General features: G+C 46.7%; 1 protein-coding gene across 3 annotated transcripts in view; it reads left to right on the forward strand.

Moving 5' to 3' along the window:
* The first annotated feature begins 3546 nt into the window (after window positions 1-3546).
* Zc3h7a (zinc finger CCCH-type containing 7A) overlaps window positions 3547-13340 on the forward strand; it is a 46129-nt gene continuing 36335 nt past the window's right edge. The window contains exon 1 of one of the 3 annotated variants that reach the window (XM_008829919.2): window positions 3547-4682. The gene's annotated coding sequence lies outside the window, so the exon portion shown is untranslated. Of the gene's footprint in view, window positions 4683-4768; window positions 4869-7983; window positions 8004-13340 lie in introns of those variants that run through there. The other 2 variants (XM_008829920.2, XM_029562005.1) reach the window with 2 other exon arrangements.

Here is a 13340-nt window from a genome sequence, read left to right on the forward strand (position 1 = left end):
TGGCCTCCTCTTTACTCTTTTTTTGGGGGGGAGGGTCTTTTTGAGACAGGGTACCTCTGTAGCCCCAGCTGTCCTGGAACTCACTATGTAAACCAGGTTGTCTTTGAACTCACAGAAATCCGCCTGCCTCTGCCTTGGGAGTGCTGGGATTAAAGGTGTGGGCCACCATGCCCCGCCTCTGTCTTTTTTTTTTTGTCTTTTTGAGACAGGGTCTCCCTGTAGTCCCAGCTGACCTGAACTCACTATGTAGACCAGGCTAGCCTTGAACTCACAGAGATCCGCCTACCTCTGCCTCCCAAGTGCTGGGACTGAGGGCGTGCGCCACAACGCCCGGCCTCTGTCTTTAAAAAAAAAATATTTTATTTTTATTTTATGTGTATATGAGTATGTTGCCTGCATGTATGTGAGTGTACCCGTGTGGTGCAATTCGAGGTCAGAAGAGGGCATCAGATTCCCCTGGAACTGGAGTTAAGGATGGTTCTAGCCGCCATGTGGGTGCTGGGAATCGAACCCGGGTACTCACTCTGTAAGAGCAGTCAGTGCTCTTAACTGCTGAGCCATCTCTCCAGCCCTACCTTGCCTTTTTATACTTATAGATAGGGCCCCATGTAGCCCAGGCCAGCTTCAAACTCTGTATGTCGTGGAAGATGACCTTGAACTTCTGATCTTACTTCTGCCTCTCAAGTGCTGGCACTATGGGTGTGCACCACTACACGTGGTTTACATGGTGCTAGGAATGAACCCAGGGTTTCATGCATCCTAGACAAGTGTTTTACCAACTGAATTACATCCCCAGTCCTTGTGTTATTAAAACAAAATGTTTAGTATCTTGTAACACGATTTATTTATATATAGTGCTTTTTCATGCTTCTAGAATGTAAATTCCATGAGGATAACTTTTTACTTATTTTGAGGCATGGTTTCACTGTGTAGAACAAGCTGGCCTCAAACTCACAGAGATCTGCTTGTCTCTGCCTCCCAAGTGCTGAGATTAAAGGCATACGACACCACTCATCTTTTTGAGACAGACTTTCATGTATGTACCCCAGGCTGGCCTTGAATTTTTTCCTAAATTTATTTTTTAAATTTTAAATATTTATTATTTTATGAGTGTATTGCCTACATGTATGTGAGTGCACCTGTGTCATGCAATGCCATGGAGGTCAGACGAGGGCTTTGGATTCTCCTGGAACTGGAGTTAAGGACGATTCGTAGCCACCATGTGGGTGTTGGGAATCAAACCCGGGTCCTCTGCAAGAGCAGTCAGTGACCTTAACTGCTGAGCAATCTCTCCAGCCCCTTAAATTTATTTTTTAAAAATATTTTTTAAAATTTTATGTGTATGAGTGTATTGCCTGCATGTATGTGAGTGCACCGGTGTCATGCAATGCTGCAGACGTCAGAAGAGGGCTTCGGATTCCTCTGGAACTGGAGTTAAGGACGGTTCATAGCCACCATGTGGGTGCTGGGAATCGAGCCTGGATCCTCTGTAAGAGCAGTCAATGCTCTTAACCATTGAGCCATCTCTCCAGCCCCCTTAAATTTATTTTTATGTGTTTTGCCTTCATGTATGTAAGTGCACTTATGCATGCAATGCCTGCAGTGGGCAGAAGAGACACTGGATCCCCTGGAACTTGAGTTGTGCATGCAATATGGGTGTTGGGAACTGATCCTAGATCTGGAAGAACAGTCGATGCTTATAACCACTGAGCCATCTCTCCAGCCCCTGGCCTTGAACTCTCGCTCCTTCTGCTTCTACCTTTCCAATACTGGAATTCCATGTACCATCACATTTTGCATAATTTATGTTCTGAATAAGATGATGTATGGTTTGGGGCATAGAATAAGTATACAGCAAACACTGGTAGGTTAGAATGAAGAAGTCCCTCTTGGGTACCTGTTCTTGACCCCCGACTCCTCTGTTTACCCTCTGGTACCCCTAAGATCACTAATGCAGAGTTGGTGGAAGGCAGGAATCCTTATTCAACTTTGTATCCTCAGGTGCCTTTTGCAGGACCTGGGGCACATAACAGTTCCTCAGTGAATACACTTCCAATGCAATATCCAGGGAAGAACTGGAGAGCTTTTTCCCACTAAAGTGAAAACCCAAGGAAAGAGAAACTTGGTTTTATTCTACATAGTATTTTCCAAGGCTATCAGAGAGGTGGAATCTTGATAAGGGTTGAGGTGGCCCTCAGAGAGCAGGTCCATCTATACTCCTCTCCTTTGCTCCCTACAATCGGCACAATAATGGGTCCCCAGACACGTCCACTTTCCTTTTTTAATTTAAGTGTATGAGTTTTGTGTGCACGCAATGCCTATGGAGGCCAGAAGAGCGTGTTGGATCCCCTGGATGATTGTTAGCTGCCATGTGGGTCCTGGAAACTGAACCCAGGTCTTCAGCAAGAGCAGCCAGTGCTCTTTACTGCTCTTAGTCTCTCTAGGACCAAGAGATTTCCATTTTTTACTACCAGGGACCTGTGACTATGTTACCTACCTACCTCACCTGGCAAAAGGGAATCTGCACTGCAGGTGTTACTGAGGACCACCTTAGGCTGGTCTTGTGATTCCAATGCACTCACCAAGGCTCTTGTAAGAAAATGGGGGAAGCAGGAGAGTCAGAGTGGGTAAGGTAATGGGGGTCCCAGTTAGACGCAGGAAGCCACTCCTGGCTTGGTAGGTGGAGGGAAAATGTGACCCTAAGAGTTCAAGCAGCCTCTAGAAGTGGAAAAAGACAAGGAGAAAGTGCTCTTTCATTGAGTTTCCAGAAGGAAACAGCCTTATCAGCACTTTAGCTTTAGCTAAAGTCCACTGCAGACTTTGGACCTCTAGAGCTGTAAGATGAGCTTATGTTGTATTTTTTACTTTTTTTGAGACGGAGTCTCCCTAAAGCTCCAGCTGTCCTGGAACTCTATGTAGACCAGGTTCTACTCACAGAGATCCACCTGCCTCTGTCTCCCAAGTGCTGGGACTAAAGGTGTGCAGCATCACACCCAGCTCTATGTTGAGTGTGTGTGGTTTTTTTTCTTTTTTTTTTTTGGTCTTTTTGAGATGGGGTCTCCCTGTAGCCTCAGCTGACCTGTAACTCACTATGTAGACCAGGTTGGCCTTGAACTCACAGAGATCTGCCTGCCTCTGCCACCCAAGTGCTGGGATCACACCCAGCCCTATGTTGCGTTTTTTTAAAAAAACATTTTATTATTTTTATTCTTTGTGTATGAGTGTATTGCCTGCATGTATGTAAGTGTACTCGTGTTGTGCAATGCCTTCGGAGGTCAGAAGGGGGCAATGGATTCCCCTGGAACTGGAGTTCCAGGCCCTATGTGGGACCTGGGAATCATGTCGGTGCTGGGAACCCAACCTGGGTCCTCTGGAAAGGCAGCCAGTGCTCTTAATCGCTGATCCATCTCTCCAGTCCCGAAAATTCCTCCCCCCCCCTTTTTTAAAGATAGTTTCATGCAGCCAGGGCTGGCCTTGAACTCACAGCGAAAGAAGACCTGGAAGAACTTCTCTCCTGCCTCTGCCTCCACCTCCCCTGGAAATACTTGCCTAGGTTACAGGTGTGTGCCACCAGGTCAGGTTTATTCGGTGCCAGGGATCAAACTCAGGACTTTGTGCATGCTAACTAGGCAAACACCAACTGAGCAACATTCCCAGTCCCTTTTACTTTTCAGGGTGTCCCTTCTATATCCCATTACCTGCACAGTAGCATGAGGGAACTTTCTAAAACCGTAAATTAGACCTTGGAATTCCCTGCTTGGCCTCCCATTCCACACAGAAGGAATTCCACATTCCATGCGGTGGTTCAACCTGTCTCTCTGAGCTTTCTTCACAGGCACACACAAACAGCCACCAAGCTCCAGCCTCAGGGACTTTGGGTTTCCCTCTGCCTGGAAGCACCCTTCCACCTTGTCTGAATGGCTGTCACTTCTCAGAGGCCTTCCCAGATTCTTTTCCTGTAAAGCAGCGCTCCTCGCCGACCCGGGTCTAGTTTCTTTGGTCTTTGCAGTCTTGTTTTGAGTCCATACTCCCATCCAGCAGCCCACATCGCAAAGAATCTGCCATACATACTGAGCCCGGGCATAATGTAGGGCCCTATGGGCACCTGGCCACCGAAACACAGGTGGATGCAGCGACATCTGAGCTGAGACCCGAAGGCCCGGGAGAGCGAGGCTGTCTCCGAGCTCCTGCCTGCTATCCGTCTGAAAGAAAGGGGGTATGGTTTTCAGGGTGATGCCAACAGTGACCGGGCGCAGAGCGGATCGCACCGGAGATCAGGTTCCCCGAGAGGGCGACACGCTGGTCCCGGGATGAATCTGGGTCAGCTCCCTGTTCCACGCGAGTCCCCGAGCCGCGTGGGGGAGGCTGGCGACACCCGTGCGTGCAGGCCTGCGGTCGCTCAGCCCCTTCCGTGTCGCCGCCGTGGCAACCGCTTCCGCCGGGAGGCCCCGACGTGGCGCAGCTGTCCAGGGACCTGACGCTGGCGGCTCAGCCAATGGCGGCGAGTGCGGGGCGGCCTCCCGCCGCCAGAGGGCGCCGTCGTGAGCGCCGCGGGCAGGCAGCCACCGCGGGTCGGAGAGGGAAGCCGTGAACGAGCAAGGGCGAGGGAGAGAGAGAGCGTAGGGCCCCACAGCCGTCCCAGCGTCCCGCACCGCCTGCGTTCCGGGCGCGGCGTCCCGCAGGTGAGGAAAGCGGACGCGCGGGCGCCGCGGGGAGGGCCGGGCTCGGGACGCGCGCGCCTCCGCCGCCTCGTGCTCGCGCGCGGCCGTTAACTGACTTGGGGCGGGGGAGGGGCGCGGACCCCGGAAGCTGGAGCGGCGGGGGCCTCGGGGATCCTCCGGTGTGCTCGGAGTCCTCGAGGGTCGCAGGTCCGGAGCACGCGCGGCGCCCCCTTCCACCCGGGATAGCCTGACCCACTTCCGCGCGCGCGTCTCTCCTTTTCTGGTTATTTCACTTAAAGTTCATTTCACGTCTCAGTTTTCCCGGGTGCTCGGTGGTCGCAGGGGACCCTGGGTTCATTAAGTGTGTTGGGTTTGGGGAGCGCAGTGATGCCCGCGGAGTGCGTGGTGCCGCGGTCTCGGCTTCGCCCGGCCGGGGTTTGTGCGCGGCGCACTTCGCGGATGGGTGGAGATCAGTTTCCGGGGTTCGGCGGGGATGCGGGGACTGGCGGGGATGCGGGGACTGCTCGGGGAGTTTTCGGGTTCTTCTCGCCCTTGGAGAGTGGAGACCTGTCAGTTGCCATTAGCGGGAATTTCCGGCCCAGGGGTGGTCATCGCAGGGGTGTGGTCAGGCTGGAAGGCCCGGGCTGGGCCCGCGGGGTGGTGCCTGCGTGCTGATTGGGTGGATTTATCCCCGGATTGGGCGTTTTCTCATGCCTAAGTGTTTAGGGATCAAAGAGGGTCACGGTGATGGGTATTTGAGACCAAAGGGATCTGCTCAGACTACATATGGACCTGTGATGTGCATTTAGGAACTTGAATGCGCACTTGAATGCGGCTAGAACAAATCGGCAAATACTCCCTGTTTGATTTTTAAAGTCTGATGTTCAGATTTGAGGGTGGTGGTGGAAAAGATCCCCTTGGTAAACTTTATATTAGCGTATGATTAGCAACGTGTTATCTAGTTTATTAAGGTGATAATATTGTGGTCATGTTGAGTTAAAATATAAGTGCAGAATTCATGCGGCCGGTTTCTTTTTACCTTTTTAGTGTGGCCACTTGGTAATTGAAAATGGCATGTTCAGCTGGCATTATATTTCAATTGGATAGCGCTCAAGTGGAGCGTCTGAATGGGGGAGGGGCTGGGAACCTCTGCCATCTGCTCTCTTCCTGGAAGTGTGGCTACCTTTCTTGGAGGTTCTCCAGGAATCGGAGGCCTCCTTTTCGACCTCATTTGAACTGATGAGCAGAACTGCTCACTGCCTATGTGTGGGGGAAGGGGGCGTCTTAATCTGTAGACTAAATCAAGGGCCGGGATACAATTTTCTCCGTTGAAAAGTTTCCTCTCTGCTATCTGCCGGGCCAGCTAGATTAGCTTCAGCTTGAAATCAGATAATGAGTTTTTGAGGTTGAATATTGTCACTATTTGGAGAGGGGGTGTTCTGCAAAGAGCTGGTTGATTTAATATGGTCCAGACGAAGGTGGAGCTCCTACCCTGTTCTGTGCTAATCGTGACTTTTGGTTGGGGGGCTGTGTTGTGACCTGTATCATTCTCCCAAGCTCCAGGTACTGTAACAAAGGTTTTTTGTTTTGTTTTCCAGCTGTAAGCCCCTGAAGTTGCTAATTTTGACCGATTTTGAAACCTCCTGATTTGGGCCTATTAAATCTGTGTTGGCAATTAGCTATCTATTGATAGACTCAAATGTAGAAAGGGTTTGAACATTCCAATAAAAGAAATAGAAACAAAAGAACACGCTTGTATCCTGTTGTCACAAATACTTTAGAGTGGGGCTTTCTAGACAAGTACTATGTGAGGAAGCGTCTGTCTTCTAAATAGTACTTTGGTATGCTTTGTCACTGTAAACCCCACCCCCTGCACTTTTTTTGAGACAGGGTCTTACTGTGCAGCCCCAGCTATTCTGAAACTCACTGTGTAGACCAGGCTGACCTCAAACTCAAACACAGAGATATGCCTGCTTCTGCCTCCTGAGTACTGAGCATAAAGGTGTGTGCCTTATGTACAAAACCACTTTTTTCTCCATATCTTAGAAGTAAACTTGGCTTTTAAGATGTGAGGTGTAGCTGGTACTAGGGCCTGCACCTGTAGCCTTAGCTACTTGACATGCTGAAGTAGGATGATCATTGAGCCCAGGAGTTCCAGACCAGCCTGGACAACATAGTGAGATTCCCATCTCAGAAGGACAACAAAACCAAACAAAAAACCCCTCTGCAAAGCAAGAAAAAGTTTTGATGTTGTTAAAGAAGGAAGAAATATTAAAATAGTCATTTGTAAATTTAAGAATTAATACTGATGACAATATACCTGTTTTAGTTTGTGCTCTCAATGTTCTTTTTAAAACAACCAACTTTGATTTTTTTCTTTTAATTACATTTGTTTATTTAATGTGTGTATGGGATTTGCTGCATGGCACACATTTGGAGGTCAGAAGACAAGTTGGTCCTCACTTTCCACCAGGTTAGTCTTTGGGATTCAACTCAGGTTATCAGGCTTGGCACCTTTACTATTGAACTATTTTGCTGGCCCTCACATGGCTTACTAAGTGAAGTGATTTTCATTGATGTAAAAAATGAGTCTACCCAACCTTAGCAGGTTTTGTTCCAATTAGAAATTTGCTTTTTAATTTTATAAGTTTAGCAGTATATTGTCTACTTAAGTTAATCAGTGTTAATGGCTCAGCAGTTAAGAACACCAACTGTTTTTGCTGAAGACCCGGGTTCGAATCCCAGCACCCACATGGCAGCTAACAACTGTCCATAACTCCAGTTCCAGGGGATCCGACGGCCTCTTCTGTCCTCTGTGGGCATTGCACGACACAAGTGCACTTTCATACATGCAGGCATAACAAAAAAGATGTGAATTTAGAACCGGGGCATGCTCTGCCCTGTTTGGTGCAGCAACCAGGTGTCAGCACTTAGCAGGAAGACCTTCTGGGGGTCCTGGGCACATCATGATTATTTGATAACTGGGGCAAATTATCATGATGAACTTTCCTAATGAATGGTCCCAAGTTTGTGCGTGGGGTGCAGGATTCCTTGTTAGCGGTCTTGTCTGGCTGAATGCTGCTTGATTGTATAGAATCTGGGACTTCCTGGCAATTTCACAGTGAACAGTTCCTGTGGGGGAAAGGAGGGAACTTAGCCCAAGTAGGAAATTACCTTCCCTGTGCTGTTTGACATCATGAAGTTTTCAGTGAGAGGAAGAGTTGTTTCTAATGCTCCGTCAGCAGCTTCTTTTACGAGGAGGAGGTCTAATGGAATTAAGGTTTCACTACCTGTTTTGCAGCCTGCAGGGTGTGGCATTCTGTCCTCTTGTCCCAGGACTGGGTAAGTATTCCAAAAATTAGCCAGTACAGTGTTGCAAGACAAGGTTGACAGTGTTACTTGAACCACTTGTTAGTTTTAAATCTGGTTCACAGTCTAGAGTGAGAAAATTCAGCATAGGTAGATTGGTTGGTAATTATAGTTCTTCACTTGAAATTTGGGCCAGTGAGGGGACTCAGTGGGTAACAGGCACTTGCTGTACAAACTTAGAGACCTGAGTTTAATCCCTGGAACTCATGTAAAGGTGGAAGGAGAGAATAGACTCCACACAGTTGTCCTCTGACTTTCATACTCATGCCATTGCAGACATGCCCCCACACACATAATGGGTATACACACACATACTGCTGCTAATAAATAAAGAAAATAAAAGAACCCTGGGAATACTTTAAAACTTTTTATTATTATCTGAGACAGGGTCTCACTGTGTATCCCTGTCTGGACTGGAACTAACTCATAGAGCTCCATCTGCCTGTGCCTCTCCAGTGCTGGTTGTAAAGGTGTGAGCACCCGTGCCCAGCCTAAACTTGAGGATACTTTTTTTTTTGAGACAGGGTCTCCCTGTAGCCCCAGATGTCCTGGAACTCACTATGTAGACCAGGCTGGCCTTGAATTTACAGAGACCCACCTGCCTCTGCCTCTAGAGTGCTGGGATACTTTTTAAAGTAATAATACTACAATACCAGCCATTGGGCCACCCTCTCTTGTCCTCCTCCTCTCCTTTCTCCTCTTCCTCCCCTTCTCTTCTTCCTCTTACAATTTGACAGTTTCATACATGTATATAATGTATGTTGATCACTTCCAACCTCAAAATGCTCCCATACTAGAAGTCGAACCTGGTGCTCCTTCTGTTAGTATGTCTCATAAGGAATGCTGCTTTATAGAAAGTATTTCTGTGGCTGGTGTGGTGGTGCATGCCTTTGGTCCCACCATTTGGGAGGCAGAGGCAGGCGGGTCTTTGTGAGTTCAAGGCCAGCCTGGTCTATACAGTGAGTTCAGGTCAGCTGGGACCTCAGGGAGACCCTGTCTCAAAAAGAAAAAAAAAAAAAAAAAAAAGTATTTCTATCTAAACCTTATGTTCTAGCCAAGCATATACATGCAGAAGTTTTTCTGGGCGTGTTATCCTGACTCTTGGCATCCAAGGTGTTCCTGGGGAAGTCCTTTGCTTAAGCTCAGATGCTTTAAATGATTTCCCTTGAGCGTGGATGTGTGCATATTTGTGTGCACAAAAGTTTATTCCATTCTTCCTGAGTGGTCATAAAGTGCCTACCTGTGTATTTTGGCCCTCCTCTAGGCGCCTAGGGCACTTTGGGTGCAGAATAGTGAGGTGAACAGAGCTCGGGTGGGGCCAGCCAGTCTGCCTTTAATCTAGCTCTGCCACTTCCTTGCTCTGAGGTCAGTGGCCAAACCGTCACTTCTCTGTGTATCCTCACAGCACCTATCTCTTAATGTTATCAGGGTTAAATGACTTAATACTTGTGAAGCACTTGGCACAGCACATGGCACCAGAGAGGGTGTCAGCTATGGTTCCTATCTCGGATTGCTAGTCACATCTCACTTTCTTGGGGTCTTTGGCTCGTGGGAGGTGACTTCTCACCATATTGTGGAAGGTGAAAAGGCTGTTGTTATAGTTTGCTTTTCTGCTGCTGTGGTAAAACACTGACCAAACACAGCTTAGGGAAGGAAAGAGTTTATCTGGCTCATACTTCTAGGTCATAGTCCGTCATTGCGGTGAAGTCAGGGCAGGAATTCGAGAGGGAACTGAAGCAGAAAGCATGGAGGAACACTGATTACTGGCTGCTCACTGGCTTTTGCTCAGCTCAGCTCACTTTTTAAAAAAAAAATTTTTTATTATTTTTATTTCATATGTATGAGTGTATTGCTTGCATGTATGTGAGTGCACCTGTGTTGTGCAATGCCGTGGAGATCAGAAGAGGGGTTCCCCTGGAACTGGAGTTGAGGATGATTTGTAGCCTCCATATGGATGCTGGGAATTGAATCCGGGTCCTCTGCAAGAGCAGTCAGTGCTCTTAACCTCTGAGCCATCTCTCCAGCCCCATCAGCTCACTTTAAAAAAAATTTTTCTTTTAAATGTGTATGAGTGTATTGCCTGCAATTATGTAAGTGCACCCACTTAATCCAATGCCCATGGAGGTCAGAAGAGGGTGTCAGATTCCACTGTAACTGGAATTAGGGATGGTTGTTCACCAACACGTGGGTACTAGGAACTGCAAGAGCAGCCAGTGATCTTAACTGCTGAGCCATCTCTGCAGCCCTCAGGTGGTTTTTTTTTTGTTTTTTTTTTTGTTTTGTCTTTTTTGAGACAGGGTCTCCCTGTAGCCCCAGGTGTCCTGGAACTCACTATGTAGACCAGGCTGGCCTCGAACTCACAAAGATCCACCTGCCTCTGCCTCCCAAGTGCTGGGATCAAAGGCGTGCGCCACCATGCCCAGCAGTTAGGCTTTTTTTTACATAGCCCAGGATCACCTGTAGGGATGGTGCTGCCCGCAGTAGTCGGGCCCTCCCACCTCAGCATTTGGTGAAGATAGGCCAATCTCATGTAGGCAGGTCTTCAGTTGAGAGCCTCTCTTCCCAGGTGACTCTAGGTTGTTCAAATTGATAATAAAGACTAACCAGGACAGTCTTGGTTCTCAGTATACTGCATTGTACTAGACTTTAGGACAGTGCCTTTCTCCTGACAGACACTGACTGAACACTGCTGGGTTATGATGAAGATCAAGGTTGCTTTTCTCCTCATGTGACTTCTGGGCAAATAACAAATTCTAAGTCAGCTGATCTCAGAAAGGACATTCCAGCTTGTTAGAGTTTAGTTAATAAAAGAAATTAATTTTTGCTTGAGTTTCTTGATCAAAAGTGTACCTGTTCAAAGCCCCAGTTTCTTTTTAATTAGGGAGATATTGGTATAGGAAATGCATTGTCATATTCCTTGGGGCGTCCCTTATGGTTTCAGGCACAATGGAGGACTGTACTGGGAGCAGGGGCTTGAGAGGGAGGCTCTTGAGTGGTTCAGGTAGAAGGTGGCAGAGGTGGTCACACAGGTGAGACTTAGGGTGCTGGGCATGTGTCATGGGTGGGTTTTGAGATTGATGGATATAAAATGGGAGAGAATACCCTACACTGAGATTCTGGCTTGATCAAATAGCTAAGTTTGGGAAGAGGGTTATCATTAGGGTTATGAATTAAAATACCAGCAGACTTAGAATTTTATATACAATAAAGTTGATCTTACATGTGTCAGTATGGAATAGATAGAATTTTTAGTAAATGTTTGGGCACTTAGGCAGTCACTTGGGAGGGAGATTTTTTTTTTTTAAATATTTTATGTGTATGAGTGTATTGCTTGCATGTGTGTAAGTGCACTAGGGTTGTGCAATGCCCACAAAGTCAGAAGACGGCATTGGACTTTCCTGGAACTTGAGTTATAACTGGTATATGGGTGCTGGGAATCAAACCTAGGTCCTCTGCAAGACAGCTGGTGCTCTTAACCGCTGAGCCATCTCTCCAGCCCTGGAAGGGAAATTCTTTAAATTTTATGTGTATTTTCACGTTATTGCTTACAGTAAAATGGTAGATTGATCAGTTTTTTGGTTAAAGTTTTTTGTGTTGTTGTTGTTTTGTTTTGTTTTTGAGATAGGGCCTCCCTGTAGCCCCAACTGGTCTGGAGTTCACTATGTAAACCTGTTCCTCGATTTCACAGTGATCTACCTGCATTGCTGAGTGCTGGAATTAAAGACATGTACCACCATACCCAGCAGATCAGATTTTTAAAAATAAGCAATAAACACTAGAAGAAAACACTAGAGAAGTATTTTATAATTTCTGAGTGAAGATATTTCTGAGTATATCAGACTCTAGTGCTTGCTTCCACGGCACACAGACTACATTGGAATGATTCCTAGATTAGCATAGCCCCTGCACAGAGATGACACACAAATTCATGAGTATGTCAAGCTTCAAAGACACAAAAGAAAACATTGATGAACTTGGCTATTGATTTTGACTTGCTGTTAAAAGCCCCAAGAGCAAAGTAAAAAAATTGACATCAAGTTGGGCATGGTGACTTACCCCTTTAGTTCCAGCACTAGGGAGACAGAGGCAAGCAGATGGCTTGAGGCCAGCTGGGGCTACAGGGAGACCTTTTTAAAAATTTGATGAAGAACTATTGTATAAAATACACAAAATCTCAAATATTAAAAAGTAAGTCCAGGCATGATGGCTCATACCTTTAACCCCAGTACTCAGGAGGCAGAGGCAGGCTGATCTCTGTGAGTTCAAGGCCAGCCTGGTCTACATAGAGAGTACCAGGTCAGCTGGGCCTATAGGGAGACCCTGTCTCAAAAAGATGGAAACAAACCACACATACAAATTGACATCAAATAGGGAAACACACTGATAACAGCTTGCATGTATCTTAGATGTCTAGTCACTATAAAGAGTGTCCGTAAGTAGGAAAGTTCATCTGGTTGAATGAAATACGATGGGTGACGGACGTCAGGAAAGATCTCTAGCCTTGATTGTAGATGGCATCAAACTTCCCCAAGTTCTGCACTGCCTCTCACCTCCCTGGTTGACACAGATGAATACTTCATAATTCCCCTCTATCATACAGAAATAAGAGATGCTGTCACATACCTGAGACGTGCCATGTGCCCAGTGAACTTCTAGGTTGTAAACAGCAGGAATGTCCATACCAGGGCCTAGTCAAATTCTGCTACCACTGAATCACAGAGTGCTGTTTGTATATGGTGATATGAAATGGCCTCCAAGATTTGGTGCTTAATGCAAAAGGCAAAGTGTAGAGCTTGCTGATAGCCTCAGTTTGGACAGAAAAAGAATACACAAAATGATTTTGACTTTTTATTTTAAGAGATAATTACAGACTCACAGGAAATTGCAAAAGTAGTACATAGAGTTCCATGAATCTTTCACCCTGCCCCTTCCCCCAATACACATTACAATCAGGAAATGGCTGTTGGTATATAATATTGTTACCTGGCATGGGCTTTCACTAACACTCATTTGTGCTTCTGAATACATGCGTCATTCTGTGAAGTTTTGTCCAACCAGCACCTCATTTGTGATAAAGAGGGCTTTTGTTGTTCTTGGGTTGTATTTATTTTTTTATTTATATTTTTTATTTTTTTTGTCTTTTTGAGACAGGGTCTCTCTGTAGCCCCAGTTGGCCTGGAACTCACTATGTAGACCAGGCTGGCCTTGAACTCACAGAGATCCACTGAGTCTACCTCCCGAGTGCTGGGATTAAAGGCATGCGCCACCACACCTGGCATTTATTTATTTATTTATTTATTTATTTATTTA

Source organism: Nannospalax galili, unplaced genomic scaffold, assembly GCF_000622305.1.
Source record: "Nannospalax galili isolate Female #2095 unplaced genomic scaffold, S.galili_v1.0 scaffold32, whole genome shotgun sequence".
NCBI classification, from domain to species: Eukaryota; Metazoa; Chordata; class Mammalia; order Rodentia; family Spalacidae; genus Nannospalax; species Nannospalax galili.